This window comes from Hemiscyllium ocellatum, chromosome 13 (assembly GCF_020745735.1).
Source record: "Hemiscyllium ocellatum isolate sHemOce1 chromosome 13, sHemOce1.pat.X.cur, whole genome shotgun sequence".
Classification (NCBI taxonomy): domain Eukaryota; kingdom Metazoa; phylum Chordata; class Chondrichthyes; order Orectolobiformes; family Hemiscylliidae; genus Hemiscyllium; species Hemiscyllium ocellatum.
Window position 1 is genome coordinate 49376394 of NC_083413.1, and position 26735 is coordinate 49403128.

At 41.5% G+C, this 26735-nt stretch overlaps 1 protein-coding gene across 2 annotated transcripts in view; it reads left to right on the plus strand.

Moving 5' to 3' along the window:
• Positions 1–26735, plus strand: part of kcnab1a (potassium voltage-gated channel subfamily A regulatory beta subunit 1a) — a 311661-nt gene that overhangs the window by 47709 nt on the left and 237217 nt on the right. The gene's annotated exons all lie outside the window — the stretch shown is intronic.

Sequence of the window (26735 nt, forward strand, 5' to 3'; positions counted from 1 at the left end):
ATGAGGTATTCGGATTCATATTGTGTTTCATTGATGTTTCTCCATATGATTTGCCAATATGCCTGAAGATCTATGCGTCTGGTGCTTATAGACTCTCAGACATTTACAGAACAGAAGAAGGCCATTTGGCCCATTGTTTCCACACTGGTCAACAAAGATCTAACTACACTAACTGCATTTTTCATCTTTGCCACCTAGTTCTGGAGGTGAGAACAATGCAAATAAATGTCTAAATGCTGCGTCAGTAGTACAAGAGTAAATATTACAAGAGTTAGGAGAACTTCAAGTAGCTAGCTAGTCTGACTCCCGCAGACTTCAACCACGAAATTTCAAATGGAAAGACTAAGAAGGAAGAGAAAATGACCGGTTGAGTACCAAATTGTCTCTTCCCCTCTTTCACCCCCCCCCCCCATTAACTAAAGACATGTTTGTGCACATTTTTCTGAAAAAAAAACAGACTATTTCACTCCATAATATGTCCGATGACAGGGCTTCCAATCTACAATATTATATAAGCTTTTATTTTGCCTTAAGTGCAGGTCAATTTGAAGGGATGAATAACAACTCTTTAAGACCGCTTAATACTCAATATTCTGCTCATGAGCATGTGGAGTTCCTGGTGCAGCATGCATTGATTGACCAGAATGTCCAATATTTAATTTAATGAGCTGACATAACATTATAGCATGAGGTCAGCTGGATGCACTACATAATGCACTGAGCCAAATGAGAAGCAAGCTGGGCGCACTATTTAGCTTATTCATATTCAACCTCAGTGCAAAGAACTTAATGAACAAAAAGAAAAGATTTGTTTTCAGTGCCCTACGGTCAAAATCAACAGCAATTGCCCAGAACTGACAATATTAAAGTTAATAAAAACTAGAATGTTAGAGCTCAGTGAAATTTGTGTTCCATAGTAATGCTTTGGTCACCTCACTGGTCAGAAACTGCAATGCTGTTCCCAAAACTTGTGGGATAATTTGAACTTTTCTTTTTGCAGGTAACAAATGGACAATATTGAATAGGTCACTTGTTTTGTGTGGTAATGGAGGGAGAAAACACGATAGTGTACACATTACCCGCACATCCTTTATATAATTCTTAATGAGTGTTTAATGTGCAAAGTAATGTAAGTATATAATGTATTACTGCATTTGGAAAATACAGCATTATGGCACATAGCATATACAGATGATACACCAAAATATGTTCCAAGGATTAGCAGAAACCCCAAATAAGTAACAGGTCCCTCATCCATTATACCCATGCAAGGACTATCTTTTCAACTGTACCTATGTATGCTACTCTCATTCTCTGCTATTTGTTCATATGGTTTTATATACTTAATCGATTTGTACTGATTTGTATGTGGGGTGGGGTGGGGTGAGGTAACAGACTTGGGAGGGGGTTGGTGTGTGGTAGATTACCTCAATTGATCAGTGACTAGTGTGTTATGCAGATTTAATCCCTGCACCAGCTGTGCTAGTTCAGAGGTCAACCTCCTCCCCTTACCCCATGCTTGTGGACTGGTTACCCACAAGCTTATAAAACCAGTTCTTTTTTCTAATGGAGAGTGATGCCAAATAGCCCATTTGGGACTATGGCTCTTTATAAATAGTAGCCCATTCAGTATGAATAAGAGGAGCTAATTCCAGCTGATAAATACTCAAATGTCCTAAAGCTCTCATTCACAGAGTAAACCAGCTGGGCAGATATTAGTAGTTTCCCTGTTACAATTGCTTAAATATGAACCAGCTTCAGAAGTAGCAGTATATCTCAGGACCAGGATGTCAGTGTGAGAGCTCTTGACAAACCAAAGTCAAATGTTCAAAGATGTCTTTTGAAACCATCTTACAATGGTTTTCAATGTTATACATTTATTTTTAGAAAAAAAATGTTTGTTTCTATCCTAATGATAGAGATTAATTATCCAGAAAATTCAGAAATAAGAGTGGACTATTCAGCCATGCAAGTCTATTCTGTTGTTCTGTATTCCTCAACTCCCTCTGGAACACCTGATAATCTTTGCCACCAATCAGAGAAGAATCTCTTTACCTTGCTGCTTTTGTTCTAAATCCCAACTTTTCCCTACAAACATATCTTTGTCTTTGTCTTGAAAATTTCAATTAACAAAACATGCACAGCCTTTGTTAGAAACTTCCAGATTACCACTCCACTTTCTGAAATGGTCACTCCTGATGACCTGACTCAATGATCAAGTTCCTTTTTGCTTTGGGTTCTTAATCGTTTTAAGTAAGTGAATGACACTTCAACATTCTCAACTCAAGGAATTCTAAGTCAACTTTTATGGAGCCTTTCTAAATAATTTAACAAGTCTTGGTTTTATTTTAAGGAACCTGTGTTTATGTTGTTCAAGGCTTAAAAAGTATCCGATCTGACGTTTGATGCTGAAAATGAATGCAGTACTTCAAATGGGGTCAGACCAAGTTGCTGAAAGCCTAGGAATATTTTTTCTACTGTCAAATTCTAATTCCGTTGAGACAAAAATCAACATATCATGAGCCTTCTCAATCGCTATTACCTGTGCACCAGCTTGCATTATATTTAGGTGTAGAAGTATACTAGCATGTAGATAAAAAGCTCTTTGTTCTTTAGCATACTGTTAAGAAAAAAAACTTTGAATTGCCTTGCTTAGATGCAATAATTTTCCACATAGAACTGCATCTGCCACAAGTTTGTCCACATACCTAAACATTGATGCACTTTTGTAACTTTTTAATCTCATTCAAACCAATTAATGCCCCTCCTAACAAATGTCACTTCAGAGTTTGAAGAGTGAATTCTATTCTTTTATTAATATTTATTGTGAAATGGTGAAGCCCAATTACGGATCCCTAAGGAACACCAGTTTACACTTGCCACCAATCAGAACAATCCTTTATTCTGACTTTCCATCTACTCCTGATCACTTACTGTTTTCCCATGTCATAAGATTACATCAAATTGTATTCAATTTCATTTCTGCTAGTAAGCTCTTGGGCTTACCAATTTGTCTGGAAATCCTTAGACAACATTCTCAATCACTCATTTATTCGCTATGCTCAAAATATTTGACATAGTTTACTCAGATATAAGCTGCCCATCACAGATCGATGTTGACTTTCTTTATTCAGCTGATGCTTATCTAAATGTTCAGGCACTCTGTCTCTAAAGAATTCCAATAACTACTCCACAACTGATATGAAATTGACATATCTATAGTTTCCTTCTTTATTTCTATGGAGTGACATAAAATTTTCCACAAGGAACAAGAAAGGCAGAATTTATTAATCAATACTGCCTTGAAGAAATCTGTTCATTTCTTTCAAATATCCTTGTGTGGAACGCTTAATGTTGTGTGTTGTCCTTTTCCTTGATGAAAATGTATCCAAAACGTTGAACTAAAAGGTCTGTCATCATTTTATTCTCCCATTATGGTCTCATCTATACCCATCTTTATTGGGCCTTTTACTGCTTTCTATAAATATAATTTTAGTACAGTTTTAAAAAGCCTTCTCATTTACATTTGTTATGACCCCAGTGCAGGCTGATTAGAATTTATTTTTAAAAATTAACTTCTAGTTATTAGCAGAAAGAATGGCAGATCAATATTTTAAGTTTTAAGATATTTACTAAAACAAATCTCTGAAAATGCTATTAACTAAACATTATATTTGTGGACATTTTAATATTTGAAACCATATAATGGAATATCCATTTTCTGACTCTTGACCCAGTCAATAAAACACATTTTTCTTTACTCATTCTAGTAATTTTAATTTAGAACTGTCTGTCAAAATGAAGTTTTCTTTTCCTGGAGACACTCTCTCTCTAGCCCAAGATAGGTAGCGCTCCCAACCTTGTTTCAACTTACACTCAGGTTAAAAAGACAAAATCCATGGTAAGCTTTCACCCCTAAGTACTCCCAGCGTACTTAAGGACATGGCCCTGGAAGTGTTGGATACATTTGGTGGTCATCTATCAAGATTCTGTAGACTCTGGGACAGTTCCTATGGATTAGAGGTAGCTAATGTGACCGTTTTTGTTTAAAGAAAGAAGTTTGAATAAAAAAAACATGGAATTATAACCTGGTGTCAGTAGTGAATCAGTCGGAAATAGGCCATTCAGTACATAGTATCTACACTGAACCTCCAAAGAATATGCCACCCAGCCAGCCCACCCTATCCCCATAACCCTGCATCCAGTTTAGATTCCCCACAGGATGGAAACAGGTCCTTGGGCCCAACAGGTCCATACCGATCCTCCGAAGAGTAACCCACCCAGACCTATTCTCCTTACTCATGCACCTAAACTGTACATCTTTGGATTGTGTGAAGAAACCCACGCAGAATGTGCAAACTCCACAGAGTCACCAGAGGCTCAAATCAAACTTAGGTCCCTGGCGCTGTGAGGCAGCAGTGCTAACCACTGAGCCACCATGCCACCTGAATCTACCATGACGAAACCGACTGACCTGCAGATCTTTGGACTGTGGGAGGAAACCAGAGTACCCAACAGAAGCCCACACAGACATGGTAAGAATGTGCAAACTCCACACACAGTCACTTCCAGCTGGAATCAAACCTGCGTCCCTGGCACTGAGGCACCACGCTGCCTACAGAAAGAGGACAAAATGATCCGGACGATGATGAAATATTTAATTGGAGAACACTTGGCAAAAATATGCAGCATCAGAGAGAATCAGCATGGATTCACGAAAGGACAAATCTACTAGAATCTTTTGAGGACACAATTAATACCGTTGATAAGGGAGAATTAATGGATGTGGTTTACTTGGACTTGCAGAAGGCTTTGATAAGGTCCCGCATAAGGAATTAACATGTAAAATTAAAGGGGAAATGTACTGACATGGATAAAGAACTGGTTAACAGACAGGAAACAGAGTAGCAATAAAAGAGTTATTTAATGAGTCGCTGGCAATGACTAGTGGGGTACTGCAGACAGCAGTGCTTGGATCCTACCTATTCACGATATGTATTAATGATTTGGATGAGGCAAAAAATGTAATATCTCCAAGTTTGTGGGAGGGTGATCTGTGAGGATGATGCAGAGATGCTTCAGTATGATTTGGAAAAGTTGCTTGAGTGTGCACAGGCAAGGCAGATGAAGTGTAATTTAGATAAATGTAACGTTATTCACTTTGGTAGCAAAATCAGGAAGGCATGTTATTTTCTGAATGGCAATAGATTGGGAAAGGAGACAGTGCAAAGAGATCTCGTATACCAGTCACTGAAGTGCAGGTGCAGGAAGGAGTGAAGGCAGCAAATGGTTAGCCTTCAGAGCGGAAGGACTCGAGTATTGGAATCAAAGGGATACAGAGAAAGTGGGAACAGGATATGGAGTTGAATGGCAGAACAAGCTTGAAGTCTTACTTCTGCTTCTATTTTTCTGTTTCTATATTCCTATGGAACACATAGTAGTGGCATATTTTGTCTCTGGCTGCTTCCTCTGTTCCAGATACAGGCACACTTGAAACACTTTGAGATATTTGGTGATATTCAAATAATCCTGCAACCTAATCTTTTACAATGTTTTCCTCCATACTCTTCACCATGACAATGGGAATCACTTGGGCCCTGTATCTAGGTGAAACTGAATTGCTATCCTTTTGACAGCTGTTCCATGATCTGGAGGAATGCCCAGCAATGCTCTGCATACCTTCTGTATTCTGTGAAGGAATGTGCCACCATCATCTATCTGTTACCTTCTATTCACTCCAACTCTGCTATTGCACCCATCTCCCACCTAGGCTCATGGTCTACTCCTCTTACTATTGCATACAATATCTTTCCTCACACTCTCGCCCCTCAATCCACTCCCAGTACTATCTCTGCATGGCCTCTGCACCTCCTACTTATTGACTTGAGACACTTCACACCCAATTCTCACTTTCACCAGCACTAACATCTGTGCCACTTTCTTTCATCTCACTCAATCTCTCCTTTTGTCTCATTCCAGAAGAAAACAGTCACAATAGGGCAGGAAGGGAAACACAAGGAGAGGGTGCTTGACCTAGCTGGTGAGAACCATAGTTGTGGTGATGCTGAAACTTCTATATCATGGCAATCAAGGATCATTGTCCATTATTATTCTACTCTCCTTTAGTAGTCCTAACATGCCCAGTGGTCTACCTACCTCTATTTCATTATGTATTCTCTCTTTGTCTCCTGCAGACACCAGTGTAATATGCTCAGTCTCTGCCATCAAGACAATGGCTCTGTAAGACATTCCCTCCTTACCCATGATGTCACTCAGAAAATGCATTGGCAAAGCTGTCTTTTGAATGCTCTGCCAGCTCAGACACTGACACCTTTGTGGGTATTTGCTCTTGATTAGAATTGGAAACACATGGTAGTTAGTGCATCGCTGCCATATTTCCTCAGGTAATTGAGGAAGAAATGGCCTGGGTCACTAGCACCTATGGGAGATTGTCGGAGACTAGGCCCATGCTCAACTGATAGGCAACATGAGGTGAGGGACTTTGCAATTTGGGTGACTTTCCTCACAAGCATATAGGGTGGTGCTAGTAGGCACCCAGCAGCAGGAGGAGGACAGACGAGTCTCCAAGAAATCTCCTCTTACTGTGCACCTTAAGTAGCTGGATTTCCACCTCTACCTTGCCTGCTATCCTCATATCCATGGGAAGACAAGCTGAGATAAATGAATATGCCCCTGTGCAGGAAAAGATCAGAACATCTGGGCCCTCTAGCCACAAACACCCAGAGCCACCAACAAACTCCAAGACAATAAGAGGGCATGCTCTCTCCACCCTAGCTGCAGACCTCAGGACTGCACCAAGACACTGTGGGAGAGAAATGAAAAAGATAACACTTCATTGTAAATATGTTTCTACCTTTGTAAATATATATTCACTTTCCATCATTAGCTGCGAGAGCAAATGTCATTCTCACTACAACTGCAAGAATAAAGCCAAGGAACTGTTCTGAATGCTGCATAAGGAATAAAATGAGTTACTCCTGAATCATGTGCAGATATTGGGACCTTTAGAAGATGATTGTTACTTTGGAAACCAGGGTGAATCTTTCCATGCCATAATACCATTATGGCCATTAGTAGTCGGTGCAGAATATAGTACTTGGGGCCAGAAGTTCAACTCCACAATATAGGTCAATGTAGAATGTTCACACAGCATTTTGTGATCACTGATGTCTTTGGCTTGTCTTGTGTGAGTGTCTGTTTAATGCTATTGCCCTTTAAAGACATCACAAAGTATAGACATGGAGCCCCCTCCCTCGCAGAATGAAATTTTTCCTCTGCCCACTCTGGTTACCATAGCAGCCATTTACATCTCCACTGTGCACTTGTTATTTGGAAGATGATGGAAGGAAAATGCAGTCATACTTCATGGAGTGAGTCACAGATTCAGCCTCAGTCCAGATTTCCCTATTCTCTTCGCAATTACCTTCCCAGTTAGCTGCATTGACATTGTTTTCCCACCTAGGGTATTTATTTAACAGTTCATCTTCCAAGATCATCCATGAACCCCAGCATACAGTATCATCATTCCACACCCACTAATCCAATGTCCTCTCATTAAAGCCAGTGTGATCTTGATTGCCACTGACTCCTTCCCCCTTTCCCTTCCATGTTTTTAGTCTCTTCTCATAAATATAGCGTACACCCTGTGCGGCATAACCTGTATGCCGTCTAAGTTGTTTTTTCATTCTGTGATTTGTATGTCTTTGCTTACTGTGATCTGCCTATACTGCTTGTAAACAAAGCTTTTCACTGTACTTGGGTACACTTGACAATAAATAAAATACATATTGCATTGTCCCCTTCACAGTTGATATCATCTTTGCATCCCAATATGCTGCTCAGATCCCCACAACTGAGTCTCTCAGCTTTGCTTCCAGAGCAGAAGCCTCTGATATTTGCCATAAACTTTCGTGCACAGACATCCAGGACTAACTGTGGCCTACCTCATTGATTAAATTGAATGACAATCCTACTGATGACTGACCAGACCCTTGATTGATCTCTCTGCAGCTCGAGTGACTAGTTGAGCTTGGCACACTTCTTGGACTGTAGAGGTATGGATCTACTGACCCTAACAAAATCAGGCAGCTGATGGACCCTGTCCAGTTCCTGGACTGATATCCAAGGCTGACCTTGACCTGCTGTGCTTAGACAACCTGATTGAAAACTATCTTCTTGGGCTTGATTGAAAACTGCTCCCCTTAGAGTTTGGGACATTGCCATTCGGTTGATTCTCATGCAGTGTGTTTGTTGTGTACCCTGCCGGCATATAGCACCTTGACGTAGCATGGTGCTGTACAGCAACACATCCAATCCCCTAACAGATGAGTGCTGACAAACTGACTGGTTTTGTCTGCCCTAAAAGGCAAGAGAAGGTAGAACTACTATAAGCCTTAAGTTCCGGCTGAGGTGGCAAATCACTAAAACACAATGCAAAGGAAGAGAGGGATGCTGTGAATGTCAAAGTAGGTACAAAGTGAGTGAAAGCTAAGAAAGCAAGTGAGAACTGCTGAGCTCCACGTTAACCAAAACCATGAGCTAGGCATATGCCCCTGCATGAAGAGTGTCATAGCAACAACATTACAATGAATATTGCCAGTGCGTTCCAAAATACAGCACTGAAATGTGGAACTTCCTTGCAGATAGATTGGAATTGAAGAATGCAGTGAAGCTACTACACCGTGATGTCAACATCAATGGATAGGTGTGTGGGCAGCCACTGCCCATGGATAGCATTCTAAGATGTTAGTGATACAAGATGGAGGCCATAAGGAGCAAGTAGTGAGCTGGAATTGCTAGATAATCTCCCTGACTTTCATGTTTGGAAATGCTGCCATCTGGTTTCTTTCAAGTGTGTAGGAAATGGGAAACTACATATAAATGAAATAGGATTAGGGAAAAATGACATTCTGATTTATGCAAACTATGCAAATAGGCTTCTCACCACTCACTAGCGAGATTCTTGTCTTGTTTTTCAACATTTGGTTGAAAGATAGAATGTTTTGATCTTGACGCTGAGAATATCATTGCTGTCAAACTTGCCCTATATTCTCAACTTCCTCGCCAATGCCTATATCTTTCAGGGTCAAAGATCACACAACACCAGGCTATAGTCCAATGGGTTTATTTGCAAACACTAGCTTTCGGAGTGCTGCTCCTTAAACAGGCACTCCTAAAGCTAGTGTTTTCAAATAAAACTGCTGGACTAAAACCTGGTGTTGTGATTTTTGACCTTGTCCAATCAGTCCAATACCAGCACCTCCACCTAAATCGGTTAGGACTTGGGAAGATGCTGCCTTCAAAATCAGCAGTTAGTAAAGAGGCTGGTGCCATTATCTTCAAGCGTAATTACATAGCAGTGGGTTCAAGAGTGTGGTATTGGAAAAGCGCAGCCAGTCAGGCAGCAAGAGACTTGACTTTTTGAGCATAGGTTCTTCTCAGGAATGTAAAGGGCTCATGCCCGAAATGTCAACTCTCCTGCCCCTCAAATGCTGCCTGACCTGCTGTGCTTTTCCAGTGCTGCACGGTTTGACTCTGATCGCCAGCATCTGCAGTCTACACTTGCTCTGCGTTGAGTATAGGAGTTGGGAGGTCATGTTGCTTCTGTACAGGACATTGGTTAGGCCACTTCTGGAATACTGCATGCAATTCTGGTCTCCCTGTTATAGGAAGGATGTTGTGAAACCTGAAAGGGTTCAGAAAAGAATTACAAGGATGTTGCCAGGGTTGGAGGGTTTGAGCTATAGGAAGAGACTGGATAGGCTGGGGCTGTTTTCCCTGGAGTGTTGGAGGCTTAGGGTGACCTTCTAGAGGTTTATAAAACCAAAAGGGACACGGATAGGGTGAATAGCCAAGGTCTTTTCCCTAAAGCGGGGGAGACCAAAACTAGAGGGCATGGGTTTAATGTGAAAGGGAAAAGATTTAAAAGGGACCTAAGGGCCAACTTATTCACACAGAGGGTGATGCTGGTACGGAATGAGCTGCCAGAGGAAGTTGTGGAGGCTGGTACATTTACAATAGTTAAAAGGCATCTGAATCGGTATTTGAGAATAGAGGGTTTGGAGAGATATAGGCCAAATGCTGGCAATTGGGACTAGATTTATTGAGGATATCTAGCCAATGTGGACGAGTTGGAGCGAAGGGTCTGGTTCTGTGCTGTACAACTCTATGACCCAATGACTGTATGACTCTATTTTTACCTGCTCTGGCCGATTAATTTATTTCAGACCTGTAGCAATGTGATTGACTCTTAACTGCCCTCTGGGATGGGCAATTAATGCTGGACTAGCCAGTGACGCACTCATCACGTGAATTAATTTTAAAAAGTGAATTGCGGATTATCAAATCAACTATGATCTCATTTGGTGGAGAGGACTCAAATCAGCAAAGAGCCTACTTCTTTCCCGCCGCACCAACCAGTACCCTTCCACTGACACCCTCCTTCGACTGACTGAACTGGTCCTCACCTTGAACAATTTCTTTCCAATCCTCCCACTTCCTCCAAACTAAAGGACTTGCCATGGGCACCCCCATGTGCCCCAGCTATGCCTGCCTCTTCGTAGGATATGTGGAACAGTCCATCTTCTGCAACTACACTGGCACCACCCCTCACCTTTTCCTCTGCGCCATCGATGACTGTATCGGCGCTGCCTCGTGCTCCCACGAGGAGGTTGAACAGTTCATCCACTTTACCAACACCTTCCACCCCGACCTCAAACTCACCTGGACCGTCTCAGACTCCTCCCTCCCCTTCCTAGACCTTTCCATTTCTATCTCGGGCGACCGAATCAACATGGACACCTACTATAAACCGACTGACTCCCACAGCTACCTGGACTACACCTCCTCCCACCCTGCCCCCTGTAAAAACGCCATCCCATATTCCCAATTCCTTCGTCTCTGCCGCATCTGCTCTCAGGAGGACCAGTTCCAATACCATACAGCCCAGATGGCCTCCTTCTTCAAGGACCGCAGATTCCCCCCAGACGTGATCGATGCCCTCCACCGCATCTCCTCCACTTCCCGCTCCTCCAACCGCCACCAGGACAGAACCCCACTGGTTCTCACCTACCATCCCACCAACCTCCATATACAGCGTATCATCTGCCGTCATTTCCGCCACCTCCAAAGGACACCACCACCAGGGATATATTTCCCTCCCCTCCCCTATCAGCGTTCCGAAAAGACCACTCCCTCCATGACTCCCTCGTCAGGTCCACACCCCTCACCAACCCAACCTCCACTCCTGGCACCTTGCTCTGCAACCGCAAGAAATGCAAAACTTGCGCCCACACCTCCTCCCTTACTTCTCTCCAAGGCCCCAAGGGATCCTTCCATATCTGCCACAAATTCACCTGCACCTCCACACACATCATTTATTGCATCCGCTGCACCCGATGTGGCCTCCTCTATATTGGGGAGACAGGTGGCCTACTGGCGGAACGTTTCAAAGAACACCTCTGGGACACCAACCAATCCAACCACCCCGTGGCTCAACACTTCAACTCCCCCTCCCACTCCACCAAGGACATGCAGGTCCTTGGACTCTTCCATCGCCAGACCATAACAACACGACGGTTGGAGGAAGAGCGCCTCATCTTCCGCCAAGGAACCCTCCAACCACAAGGGATGAACTCAGATTTCTCCAGTTTCCTCATTTCCCCTCCCCCCCCACCTTGTCTCAGTCAAATCCCTCAAACTTAGCACCGCCTTCCTAACCTGCAATCTTCTTCCTCACCTCTCCACCCCTACCCCACTCCGGCCTATCACCCTCACCTTGACCTCCTTCCACCTTTCACATCTCCATCGCCCCTCCCCCAAGTCCCTCCTCTCTACCTTTTATCTTATCCTGCTGGACACACTTTCCTCATTCCTGAAGAAGGGCTTATGCCCGAAACGTCGAATCTCCTGTTCCCTGGATGCTGCCTGACCTACTGCGCTTTTTCAGCAATACATTTTCAGCTACTTCTTTTCCTACCTCTTATGTTCTTTCTTCCCAGTAAAAAGCCCACACCTTCCTTTGATTATGAACAATCATACCACAGAGACTTATTGTCAGCAGACTTTAGAACAGGTCACAGGATCACCTTCATCATGCCCTAAATTTACAATCCCAAAAAGTAACCCTTTTATCAACCTCATAATTTTAACACCCCTAAAATGTTTTTAAATTCTCTTCATATTCTCGTCACTTATTATTTCCTTTATATCTCTATATTGCTTTTACAGCTTTTTCTTACCTGCGGTATCTTTTATATTTATTTAAGCCTGCACCTTCAGTTTGATAGAGAATGTTTCTTATTGGTTCATAATGTTTGCTTATTGCACCAGTGAAATGTTTGCCTTGGAGTATATACTGGTTTTGCATCACGCCAAATCCTTCCTTCAACACTTTTCCCATTACCAGTTCAGTCTAATTTAGCGTGGTCATCGATTCTTTAAAATTTGCTTGATTTAAAATTTACACATTGTTTTGTGACTCTCCCTTTGCCCCCTTAACTTTCGTATTAAATTCATCATACACAGTTTAGACTTGTATGCTGTTCCTTGCCATCAGGTTGTAGACTAATTCTGGATCTTTGGTTATCTGTAAGTTAAATACAATATATCCCTTGTTGATTCCAAAATATATTGTTCCAGTAAATTGTCCCAAATCCATTCCAGAAATTAACTCAATTTATTGGCCTTTATTGCAAGGTGATTTGAATACAGGAGTAAAGGTGACTTGCTGCAATTTTTAAGAGCTTTGGTGAGGCTGCACCTGACTACGCTCCTTACCTAAGGAATGATCTATTTGCTAAAGAAGCAGTGCAATGGTGGTTCACCAAACTAATTCCTGGGAAGCTAGGATTCTGTAATGAAGAGAGATTGAGAAAATTGGGACTGAGTTCTCCAAAACTTTACAAAATGAAATGTGATCTGATTGAAACTTAAACGACATGACAGAATATATAAATAGGATGTGACTGTGTCCCTTGGTTATACAATGTCCCAATAAGAAGTAGCCTATTTAAGACAGAGATTAGGAGAAATGTTATCACTCAGTAGCTGTTGAACCTTTTGACTTCTCTGCCCAAGAGACCTGTGAAAAATCAAATATTCAATAGGTTCAAAATTGGAAATTTTAGATATTTGAAGACTAATAACATCAAGAGTTCCGAAGATAGTGTGAGAAAATTGCTTTGAGGAAGATGATCAGCCATGATCTAGTGAATTGGCACAGTAGACTTGAACAGGTTGAATGACCTATTCCTGTTCCTATGTTTTTTACCATGTGATCTGTTATGGTCCGAGTTTGTGTGGACATTACAAGGTCTCATTGTATTACCTTGCTTCATCATATCCTTTCCTAAAGTATTTATACATTTATTTTCACATCAGTACTATCAGAAAATCTACCATTTTGTGAGAGGCAGCACCTCGAAAGCTAGCATTTCCACATACATCTGTTGGACTATAACCTGGAGTTGTGTGATTTTTAACTAAATATGTGAGATGGCACAGTGGCTTAGTGATTAGGACTGCTACCTCACAGTGCCAGGGAGCCAGGTTTGATTCCATTCTCACGCAGCTGTCTATGTGGAGTTTGCACATCCCCCTGTGTCTGCGTGGGTTTCCTCTGAGTGCTCTAGTTTCCTCCCACAATCCAAAGATGGGGGCATGCAGGCTAGATTGATTAGCCATTTAAAAATGCATGGTTATAGGGATGTGGGGGTGCTGGTGGGTCTGGGTGGGATGCTTTTTGAAGGGTCGGTGTTGATTCAGTGGGCCAAATATACTTCTAACTGTAGGGTTTCTATGTATGACTCTTTGCAAACTTTCGTCTGAGACTGATAGCTGCTCGATAACTGAACTGAGACCTGCATTTTCATTTGTCAGCTGATGATAGTGTTTCCTACACTGATAACCTTGATGAGGTCAAAGGTTTCAGATTAGTTGATTTTTAAAAAAAAATAATTCATAGGAGGTGGATATCGCCAGAAAAGCTAATATTTATTGCCCTTTCCAGTACAAACAAATGCCTTGTTTGGCTACTTCAGTGGGCAGTTGAGGGTGAATCATATTGCATCCACAGAACAAAAGTTTCTGTTTAATTCCATTTCAAATTGCTGCTATCCTAAGAAGGAATGTAGTGAATATCCCTAAGAAAACAGAGTATTTCTCTGTGCATGAACATCATAAAACCAAAATCTTACCTAATGCAGAGCTTTCCAAAAGCCATGTTACCATGGAAACCGTCAACTCTTGTGATATTATTCACATGAAATTTTGTTCCTACAAAATCAGAATTGAATAGTAAATACACTGATTCAAGTAATTATTCTTAATTTGAATAATGAATAGGTTACCTCAGTAACAACATATATTATTTTCTTCTACTCAAAAGATAGAAACTTTCTTGTTCATCTTTATTTGATGCTTTGGAGTTTAGATCTTTACCTTCATTGAATAGATGGCCACCTGATTTATTAAGCCTTGGTAGGAAGTATCGTGAATGGATCAGCATTATTGAGAGAGCCTAATTGCACCAGAATGAATGTTGAGATGATGATCAATGCAGGTATTACCAAAGTTATGAAGGATACTAAGAATCTAGGTTAATAAATGAGAGGAACATTTGGATCAGACGTGACGTAGAAGCATAATGATTGAAGATGACGGCTGCGCCTAGGTGGCAAAAGTTAGAATTTTTTCCTAGTTTATGTATTGGATGTGGGCATTGCTGACTGGGCTAGTATTTATTCACTATCCTTAAAAGCCACCTGAACTGACTGGCTTGTTCGGGCCAGTTACAGCCAACCATTTCTTCCTGTGGGTCTGGGATCGTATGGAAGGCAGACCAGGTAAGGATAATAGATTTCCTTCCCTTAAAGGCATTAGTGAAACAGATGGATTTTTAAAATGCTTAACAATGGTTACAAGGTCATCGTTGGGTCAGCTTTCAATTCCAGACTTGTCTTTTTTTTTCAAATTTCACCATTTGCTATGTTGGAATTCAAAACCACATTCTCAAGAGCATTAACCTGGATCTCTGGGTTACTTAGGAAAAAGTGAGGACTGCAGACATTGGAAATCGGAGTCTAGATTAGAGTGGTGCTGGAAAAGCACAGCAGGTCAGGCAGCATCCGAGGAGAAGGGAAATCGAAGTTTCGGGCAAAAGTCCTCCTTCAGGAATGAAGTCAGGGAACTTCTGGGGTGGAGAGATAAATGGGAGTGGTGTGGAGCTGGGGAGAAGGTAGCCATGAGTAATTTAGGTGGATGGAGGTGGGGATGAAGGTGATAGGCCAGAGAGGAGGGTGGAGCGGATCGGTGGGAAGGAAGATCGGTAGGTAGGAATGGTCATGGGGATGGTGCTGAGCCAGAAGGTTGGAACTGGGATAAGGTGGGGGGAGGGGAAATGAGGAACTGGTAAAGTCCACATTGATGCCTGGGATTTGCAGGCTCCTGAGGCGGAAGATGAGGCTTCGGGTGGTGAGGGAGTGATGGTGGTGTCCTTGGCAGAGTGGGAGGGGGAGTTGAAATGTTGGGCCATAGGGCAGTGGGGTTGATTGGTGCAGGTGTCCCAGAGATGTTCCCTAAAGCACTTTGTGAGAAGGCGTCTAGCCTCCCAAATGTAGAGGAGACTGCATCGGGAGCAACGGATAAAATAAATGACATTGGATGTGCAGGTGAAACTTTGGATGTGGAAGTTTCCTTTTGGGGCCTTGGATGGAGGTAAAGGGGGAGGTGTGGGCGCAGGTTTTGCAATTCCTGCGGTGGCGGGGGAAGGGGCCAGGAGGGAGGATGGGTTGTTGGGGCCGTGGACCTGACCAAGTAGTCACGGAGGGAACTGTCTTTGCGGAAGGGGAGGGAAATATACCCCTAGTGGTGGGGTCCGTTTGGAGGTGGCGGAAATGTCAGTGGATGATGCAGTTGATTACTGCCACCTTACCATGTGATAATTAGTATTTACCAGAAGGGACAAGATATTGACTGTACAATTAAATTGAGAATTGAAGCCAAGATTAGTGAGGAATTTTAATTTGCATTTGATATAATGCATTGTGCTGTACTGTGCTGTGCAGCAACGATAACACTGAGGAAATAGGAGTTTTGGAATCTGTGCTATAAATTCAGTGTAATTATATATAACCCAGAAAGCTTTGAGATGCAAGTTTGGAGATTTATGAGTGAAATAAAGTGGATAGACAACAAAAGTAAGAGTAGATAATGATATTGCATGTTCAATGCACATAATTTTAAAGCAGAAACAGATAAATTAATTGGATTAGGCATTTACTAAAAGGAATATGAGGTTTGTTGAGTACGTTGTTCAAAAAGGAACAAATAGAAAGAGAAAAAAAAAGGTTGATTCTAGAAATGTGAAAAATGAGAAAGTGAGGATTGCAAATGCTGGAGGTCAGAGTTGAAACTGTAGTGCTGGAAAAGCACAGCAGTTCAGGCAGCATCCGAGCAGCCAGAGAATCAATGTTTCGGGCATAAATCCTTCGTCAGGAATGAGGCTTGTGGGCCAGGAGACTGAGAGATAAATGGGTGGGGGGTGTGGTTGTGGGGAAGGTAGCTGAAAATACAATAGTTAGATGAAAGTGGGGATGATGGTGATAGGTCAGAGAGGAAGGTGGAGCGGATGGATGGCAAAGGTGATGGACAGGACAAGAGGGCGGTGCCGAGTTGGAGGCTTATGTCTGTGATAATGTGGGGGAGAGGAAATTAGGAAACTGCTGAAATCATCATTGATTCCGGGTGGTTGCAGGGTCCCAATGCAGAAAATGAGGTGTTCTTCCTCCAGGCTTCAAGTAGTAAGGATTTGGTGAGGGAGGAGGCCCAGGACCTGAATGTCCTTGCCAGAGTGGGAGGGCGAGTTGAAATGTTCAGCCACAGGGTGGTGAAGTTGGTTGGTGTGGGTGTCCCAGAGATATTCTCTGAAACGATCTGCAAGTTGACATCCTGTCTCCCCAATGTAGAGGAGACCACATTGGGTGCAATGGATACAATAGATAACATTGGTGGAGGTACAGGTAAATTTTCTGTCGGATGTGGAAGGATCCTTTGGGGCCTTGGATGGACATGAGGGGGGAGGCGTGGCGCAGGTTTTACATGTCCTGCAGTGGCAGGGAAAGGTGCCAGGAGTGTGGTGTGGGCTGGTGAAGGGGTGTGGAGCTGACGAGGGAGTCGTGGAAGGAATGGTCTCTCTGGAACACTGATAGTGGTGTGGTGGGAAATATATCTTTTGTCGCGAGGTGCATTTGTAGGTGGCGGACATAGTGGAAGATGATGTGATCTATATGGAGATTGGTGAGGACCAGGGGGTTTCTGTCCTTGAATTAGAATTAGAATTAGAACCATGGAAGCAGCAATGGGACATTGAATTTGTTAAATCCTTATTAGAACCTAATCTAATCTAGCTCTCTATGCCTTCAATCCTGTAAGACCCTGTGTTTGATTTTACCTTTTTTTGCCAAGGGGTGTTTATGGGGATTGTTGCAAGTATTTGGATCAGCACCATTAAGTTGGGATGATCTGTTGTACTTTCAGAGTGCTTACCTTTTAGGGAGTTTTTGAGAAGATTTGTAGCTCAGGTTGTGATCACGGAGGTGGAAGGTTCATTTTCAGATGTTTTGTCACCACATCATCAGTGAACCTCTGGTGAATTGCTGGTTTTATGTCCTGCTTTCTATTTGTGTTTAGGTTTCCTTGGGTTGACAATGTCGTTTCCGGTTCTTTTGCTCAGAGGGTGGAAGATTGGGTCCAAATCGATGTGTTTGTTGATAAAGTTCCAGATGGAATGCCATGCTTCTATGGGTTTTTGTGCATGTCTCTATTTGGCTTGTCATAGAATGGATGTGTTGTCCCAGTCATGGAGTCATAGAGATGTACACCATGGAAACAGATACTTCGGTCCAACCCGTCCATGTCGACCAGATATCCCAACCCAATCTAGTCCCACCTGCCAGTATCCGGCCCACATCCTTCCAATCCTTCCTATTCATATACTCATCCAGATGCCTTTTAAATGTTGCAATTGTACCAATCTCCACCACTACTTCTGGCAGCTCATTCCATTCAAGTACCACCCTTTGTATGAAAACATTGCCCCTTAGGTCTCTTTTATATCTTTCCCCTCTCACCCTAAACCTATGCCCTCTAGTCCTAGACTCCCCGACCCCAGGGAAAATACTTTGTCTATTTATCCTATCCATGCCCCTCATGATTTTATAAATGTCTATAAGGTCACCCTCGGCCTTTGTTGCACTAGGGAAAACAGCCCTAGCCTATTTAACCTTTCCCTATAGCTCAAATCCTCCAACCCTGGCAACATCCTTGTAGTCTTTTCTGAATCCTTTCAAGTTTCGCAACATCTTTCTGATAGGTATTGCGTGCAAAATTCCAACAGTGGCCTAATCAATGCCCTGTACAGCTGCAATATGACCTCTCAACTCCTGTACTCAATACTCTGAGCAATAAAGGAAAGCATACCAAACGCCGCCTTCACTATCGTATCCACCTGTGACTCCACTTTCAAGGAGCTGAGTCTGCACTCCAAAGTCTCTTTGTTCCGCAACACTCCCTAGGACCTTACCATTAAGTGTATTAGTCCTGCTAAGATTTGCTTTCCAGAATTTGATGCCCAGATGCTTTGATCTACTTCCAGCTGGAATACAGAATGAATATATAACAAAATGACTTCAGTTCTTTCCCAGAGTTGGTCCCAATTCATTTGTTAAAAAATGCCTTAGTTTGACTGGAGCTTTGGTTGTAACCTGATGGGTCAGAATCATTGGGTCGTAATGATAGTGGTCAAATATTTCCCAACAGGAATCTCTTGTGGAAAAATGGGTCAGAAGTCCGATGTTAACTCATGGCTCTTGATTAAATGCCACTGGCAAGAAATTTAACTTGGGTGGGAAACAAAAATCCAAGTTGTCCAGAAGTTAACCCAAGGTGTTAGAATTAAGTCTGCCAGCAACATTGCAAATCTGGTAATGCTAATTGTGGGGAAGAGCCTTTGAAGGGTCTCAGGCTGGAGAGGGGAAGAGAATGTGGAAAAGCAGGGGCCTGGATGTTATTTGTGGTTTACAGATATGAATCTTATATTTTAATTTTCCTCATATTCACTAACAGGGGCACTCATGATGAGTTCTTTACTCAGTGGCCAGCCATAATTCAAAAGGGATATCCTACATATTAAGGGACACAATTTATTTTGTATTGTGATCCCTACCGAGTCTGGTGTGAACCAGGATCATTAATGTTATACATATAGATCTGCAATAATGGATGGGAGAAGGATGCTTCCTGATAATGGTTTCATTCAATCTTTCTTTCCAGAGTTTTTTATTGGATGTAATTTTCACCATTAGACGTGGCAAGATTTGAACCCAGGTACCCAAAGCATTACCTAGGTTTCCAAATCACTGGTCTAGGAATAATACCACTAGGCCATTGCCTCCCCTGTCACTATGCTACTGCAAATTAGGGGGATTAAAATTGCGCCCATAGCTTCTGCAGTTGACGTTTATACAGTGCTTGTTGGTAATTAGTGGAAGCTCTTCTACTCAGTGAGCGAACTTTGCATTACTCTTTTGTTATTTAAAAACACAGTTCACTGATGCTGCACCACTTTGACCTCAATTTGGCACAGTTCCAAGTATGCATTAATGTGAAAGTGGTATTAAATTTTAAGAGGTAAGCTCTGGTCTGTCTTCTATCAGCAGTAAAATTACGCAATGTGGCAATTCATCACGAGGTCATCTCATAGCACTTTGCATCAGCCACAATATGATTTTATCCCAGTAGAATTATATTTTAAGTGTCCAAGCAGTTTGTTGACACTCTTAGCAATTTTCAAAACTTTGTATGGATTCTTTCTAATGTTATTCCTGTTAGAACTTTCTAAACAAGAAATGTTTACTGCCTGCGAACAGGTTTTCACACTTGCAATGAACCATTCATGCTCAATGGTTCTTTGTTGTCAACTTTAGTACAATGGGCAGCAATGCACAACCAGCCTTACAACTCCACTTTGTTGATATCACATCTTATTGCATGGTTATCTCTGAGTTGTAAATGCAAATGATTTTAGCTTCAAAGGAGAGTGTTACATTTAAAATATTAGCTTGATGACCCCTTTATTATTTTAAGAGTTCATTGTAAATCAAAGACTGCATTTCAAATACTGCTGCCTTTTTTTGCAGCAGTTGACGTAATTAAGTGACAAAATTCTAACATTAACCAATCCATAAGAAAAATCATTTCACCTAATTTAATCTAGCCAGAACAATCATGTATTTTCTGCATTTCATCATCTGTTTCTTAACACAATTCCAGTTCTTTGTCTCTATCACCATGAAAGTCTTTTCCAAGTGCCCATTATTGTGAAATAAAAACTCCTGATGTAGGTTCTAAAGTTTTTTTTTGAATCTGTGACCCTTATTTGAATAGTTGAAAATGTGACTATTGCAATAGCTTTTCTCCTACTGTTACAATTTTATGCGATTCTTTCGGATCACCTCCAATAACTTTCTGCTAATTTACAGGTAGTTCTCTTATAAGCTATAGTTATGTTCCAGCGAAACCTCACTTAATAGAAGATTATTTAATATAAATAATGGGGCCGCTGGGTAAAATGGGTTTGGGGCAGACCAGCACAAAATATCACTTATAATCACTCAAAAATCACCCAAACATTGAGCACAAAGTATAGCACAGCCTGAATGAACGTATAAATCATACTTATCAATGAAACAAAAGTAAATTTAACACTATACTTTAAAAATATTGTTAATGCAGGAATAGAGGGTCTTCATGCTGCATAAGGTAGACTCCCTCATTCCTGTTAGGTGAGCTATATCATGTATTCTCTCCTTACACTCCAAATGCTTATAATATCTGGCTTTTTCAGTGTTATAGCCTAACTTTAGTGTTCACCTCCAACAATTTTATCACCAGGAAGCTTCTTGCTAACATTCTTGTCATTTTGCCCCTCCATTTTTTTTTAAAAAAGGGATAATCTAGGAGTAGTGTATCTTTCACAAGAAGCTGCTCAATGTGTCTCTCACAGGAAGCTGCTCTGTCAGCAGATGATATCAGTACATGTGCAGAATGGTGCGGACATCGGTGTATATGCAGAATAAAGTGCAAAAAACCATTACTGCTGGAATCGCACTGTTGCAAACAGAGGTAAGCGTTCTCGAAAATGTCATTCCTTAATTCCTCAGCGACGTTATAAGCAAATTGCGCTGCCAGAATGTGTCATCCAAGAACTACCTGTATAAATGTTATTTAGCATTTTCTGTTAATTCTAGATAATGCTCTTTAATATTAATTGGAAACAGCAGTGATCCTAAAATTGAGCTCTGGGTTACTATGCTCAGTATCATGACACTACAACCTAAAAATTAATCCTCTAACCGCAACCTGCCATTTTCTGATCTTCTACAAATTCTTTTCCATATGTGATTTGTATTCTGAAGCCTCACATCTTTGATTTTGTCAAATAGCATTTCATGTGAAACATTATCAAAGTCTTTTTGGAAGACTAAATGCAACACCCTGTAGATACTTCAGGGATGTAGTCTCATAAGTTATCACTCAACTTCATCATTCTCTGATGACTGGTGCTCTTGTTAGATGAGAGAGAGAATGCACTTCAGGTGAATTGGCCATGCTAAATTGCCCATAGTGTCAGGTGCATTAGTCAGGGGTAAATAGGGTAGGGAATGGGTCTGGGGGAGTTACTCTTCACAGAGTCGGTGTGGAGTTGGGCCGAAGGGCCTGTTTGCATACCGTAGGGAATCTAATCTAATCACATTGTAAAGTGGAACGCCACACATGTAGGCATTCAAAGCTCTCTGATTTATTTCATTGGCAAGTAAGTGTTGTTTTTTTTCATTTCTACTCCAAGAATAGAAAAGTAGTACTGCAGTAAAATAAATCTATAGCAACAGGACTCTTGCACTGAAGCACTACTACCACTTCAGTTGTTGGAGAGAATCTGCCAAAGCAGACAAACAACACAAGGCTTTATTTTTGAGGCAAGCAATTTATTTTTTCTTCCTATGGAGCGGACCCTGTCAATGCAGAGACCAGGTAACTGTAGTATCAGGTACATACAGACTCTATCACCTATTTTTCTAACCATTAACTAATATCTAACTTACAATCAAAATCCCATCATCCAATCGTATGGATATTGTGTAGACAGCATTCGATTATTTAGGTGTCAGATCTTATGACTCTTGCAGCATTTAGTTTTGGCTATGTGCCTCTCCTTACTAGGGAAGTCATCTTTGAGCTCTAGGTCAGTCTACCAAGAAATCACAGTGTTCCTTTACAGAGGCATCTATCATGTTTCTCAGGGTTAACAACTCTTCTTTATGTTTTGTTTATTCACCCCTGAGTCACGGATGTTGCTGGCTGGTCATCCCTAGCTGCCCTTGAGAAGGTGGTGGTGATCTGCTTTTTTGAATCGCTGCAAACCATGTGCTGTAGATTGACCCACAATGTTCTTAGGGAGGGAATTCAGGATTTTGACCCATGTGTCTATAACATTCCAAACAGAAGCAACCTTGGTGCAGGTAGTTCTATTTAGTTCAGTGTCTCTGCCTAGAAGTGTCTGATGTTCATCTTCAGCCTGTTGTCTGGATTCTATTGATCCTTTTCCAGCCTAAATTATGAATGTAATTTAACTATCTTAGTCCAGCTTGTCCATCTCCCATGTTTATTTCACCAACATCATCAAGACTAATTATAATAATAACTCCAATAGAATTAAAGGCATACTGCAATATGAATAGGAAATTAACTGAGGGAAAGAAAGGATAAAGTTATGGTGAATCATTGTTTTAGCAACTGAAGAGAACAATACAACAGTGATCCTTAGGAACAGGTAATAAGAGCATCTCCTTTCTGATATACTGTATATTAATGATCTGAGTATATAGGGCATAATTTCATTTTTGCAAGTGACATGGAATTCAGAAATGTAGTAAACAATGATGGAAATAATAACAAATTCTTATCCATATGTAATTTGTATCCTGAAGCCCCACATCTTTGAATTTGCCAAATAGCATTTCATGTGAAACATTATCAAAGTCTTTTTGGAAGACTAAATGCAGAAGAAAGGAAGTGAGCATTGAAATGTACAGATTCTTGACCGATCAAATTTTATGCAGAGACCCATGAAGTGAAACATTTTGATGAGAAGAATGAGGTAAAATAAAGTAAATGCTAAATTTTTAAAAGTGTGAAAATGTGATACTTGAGCTATATATTCACAAAGGTTTGAACATAACAGGACAAGTTGCAAAAGCTGTTAAAAAAGCAAATAGGACCTTTGAATTTATTAACAAAAAACAAAGTACAAAAGAAAATAATGCATTCAGTCTTTAAAAAACACTGGTTAGGACTCAACTACATGTTGAGTTCAATTTTACTCAATATTTTAGCATGTCAAAGTCTTAGAAGAAGACATTTATTCGACTGATATCAGTGATGAAGGGATGAGGGACTTCTGGAATGTGGAAAGACAGGAGAAGCTTTAAAACAGTGTTCAGAAGGAGAAACTGTGTTTAATATGTGAAAGGTCAATAACCAGAGGACACAGGATTAAAGTGATTGATAGAAGGACCAAAGGCAGCTGGGGAAAATTAGAGTCACAGAGATATATGACACAGAAACAGACTCTTCACTCCAACTTGTCCATGCTGAGCAGATAGCTTATATAAATCCAATTCCATTTGCCAGCATTTGGCACATATCCCTCCAAACTCGTCCCATTCATATACCTATCCAGATGCCTTTTAAATGTTGTAATTGTACTAGCCTCCACCACTTCCTCTAACAGCTCATTCCGTACATGCACCACCCTCTGTGTGAAAAGGTTGCCCCTTAGATCCCTTTCAGAACTATGAACCTGCACTCCAAGCTCTCTTCGTTCAGCAACACTCCTCAAAGCCTTACCATTAAGTGTATAAGTCTTGCTCTGACTTACTTTCCCAAAATGCAACACCTCATATTTATTGGCCCATCTGATCAAAATACCATTGTACCCTGTGGACACCACCTTCACTGTCCACTACACCTCCAATTTTGGTGTCATCTACAAACTTACTAAGTACACCTCCTATGTTCACATCCAAATCATTTATATTAATGACAAAAAGTAGTGGACCCAGCATCGATCCTTGTGGCACACTGCTGGTAACAGGCCTCCAGTCTGAAAAACAATCCTCCACCATTACCCTCTGTCTTCTACTTTCGAGCCAGTTCTACATCCAAATAGCTGATTCTCTCTGGATTCCATGTGATCTAACCTTGCTAACCTGTCTATCATGAGAAACCTTGTTGAACGCCCTACTGAAGTCCACACAGATCACGTCCACCGCTCCGCCCTCATCAGTTCTCTTCGTTACTACTTCAAATACTCAATGAAGTTTGTGAGACATGATTTCCAATGTGCAAAGTCATGTTGACTATCCCTAATCAGTCCTGCCTTTCCAAATACATGTAAATCCTATCCCTCAGGAGTCCCTCCAATAAGTTGCCCACCACTAGTGTCAGGCTCATCAGTCTATAGTTCCCTGGATTTTCATTACCACCTTTCTTAAATAGTGGCAAAACATTAGCCAACCTCCAGTCTTCTGGCACCTCACCTGTGGCTATCAATGATACAAATATCTCAGCAAAATGCCCAGCAATTTCTTCCCTCACTTCTCACGGGCTTTTAGGGTACACCAGATCAGGTCCTGGGGATTTATCCACCTTTGTGCATTTTAAGATGTCCAGCACCTCCTTTTCTTTAATATGGGCATTTTTCAAGATGTAGCTATTTATTTCCCCACGTTCTCTATCTTCCCCACAGTAAACACTGCTGCAAAATATTTGTTTAGTATCTCCTCCATCTCCTACAGTTCCAAATGTAGGCTGTCTTGCTGATCTTTAAGTGGCCCTATTCTCTTCCTAGTTACTCTTTTGTCCTTAATGTATTTGTAGAATCCCTTTGGATTGTCCTGAACTCTACTTGCCAAAGCTATCTCACGTCCCCTTTTTGTCCTCCTGATTTCCCTTTTAAGTATACTCAGATTGCCTTTAGGGAGTTACTCGATCTCTGCTGTCTATACCTGACATGTGCTTCCTTTTTCTTGATCAAAACCTCAATTTCTCTCCTCATCCAGCATTCCCTACACATACTAGTCTTGCCCTTCACCCTAACAGGAACATATCGTCTCTGGACTCTTGTTATCACATTTTTGAAGGCTTTCCATTTTCCGGATGTCCCTTTACCTGCGAACATCTACCTCCAATCAACCTTTGAAGTTCTTGCCTAAAGACCGTCAAAATTGGCCTCCCTCCAATTTAGAACTTCAACTTTTAGATCTGGTCTATCTTTTTCAATCATTATTTTAAAACTAATAGAATTATGGTCACTAGCCCCAAAGTGTTCCCCCACTGACACCTCAGTCACCAGTCCTGCCTTATTTCCCAAGTGTAAGTCAAGTTTTGCACCTTCTGGTAGTAGGTACATCGGCATACTGATTCAGAAAATTTTCTTGTGCAAACTTAACAAATTCTTCTCCATCAAGCCCTTAACATTATGGCAGTCCCAGTCTATGTTTGGAAAATTACAATCCCCTACCATAACCACCCTATTATTCTTACAGATAACTGAGATCTCCTTACTATACCAGTTGTAATCAAGGAGGCAGCCCAGAGAGGAGTGGTGGAAGCAGATTGAATAGTGTCTAAAGTCAAGCCTTATACTTGAAAGGAGAAAACAAAGCTGTGTGAACAGAACAGGGAGATGGACTAATCAGATTTACCGAAGAGCAAGTTTAGACAGGATGGGGCGAAATGACCCACTTCTGAGCCAACTCCACTGTTCTCACCCTGGACATGGATTATTTCACTGCTGCTTTACTCCAAGTGTACATGACATTGAAGAGCGGAGTGCTGATGCCCACACACCACAGCCCTCTGGCAAACCTCTCCTGTTTATTGCTTTCTAATAACGATGCAATCTGTCAAGAAATCCTGAAGTATGTCAGCTTTCTATTGTTTCTCATTGCCTGAGGTCCCACATCATAACAGGCAGCTAAACGCGTTAGCAAATCCGGATCTGTGTTTCGTGGGCTATTATTTTGACCGACTGTTACACTCCCTGTTTGTTTCGTTTAGAGCGTTACATAACTTATCTGCTTAGCAGTTACAGCTAAAGAGTTAAGTGCGTGTCAAAGCAGTGCAACCTCCTGATGCCGGGGAGAACGTGAGCGAGCCGGGGACTTGGCGGATAGGAGGAGCACACTCTCATTGTGCAAAATCTGCGGACAACCAAAGGGAGAGCATTGCCAAATTCACGCTGCATTACGTTCAAGTGCTGAGTTTGTTTTCTTCAGCAAAGAGTTAAATCACTGCAGATTTGGCGGAAGGAGGAAACTGTGGAATGAATAGGAGACCTTTGTGCAGTGTGAGAAGGGTTCAATGTTTTGTGTAAGCACAGTGTCATTCGCTGTGCTGCATCAATCTTGGCTTCATTCACTGGCACTTGTCTGGACTGAGTAGCACTCCAGTACCTGTGATATGCGATGTTTTGCTAATTACTGCCTCTCGAGATTAAACCAACAGCTCTCTTTGCTGCCCCGTAAGTGTTGTACTAGTGAAAAGCAGCTGCTTTGTTGACGTGAGGTGAGCGTTTTGATTCGGCACCATTAACG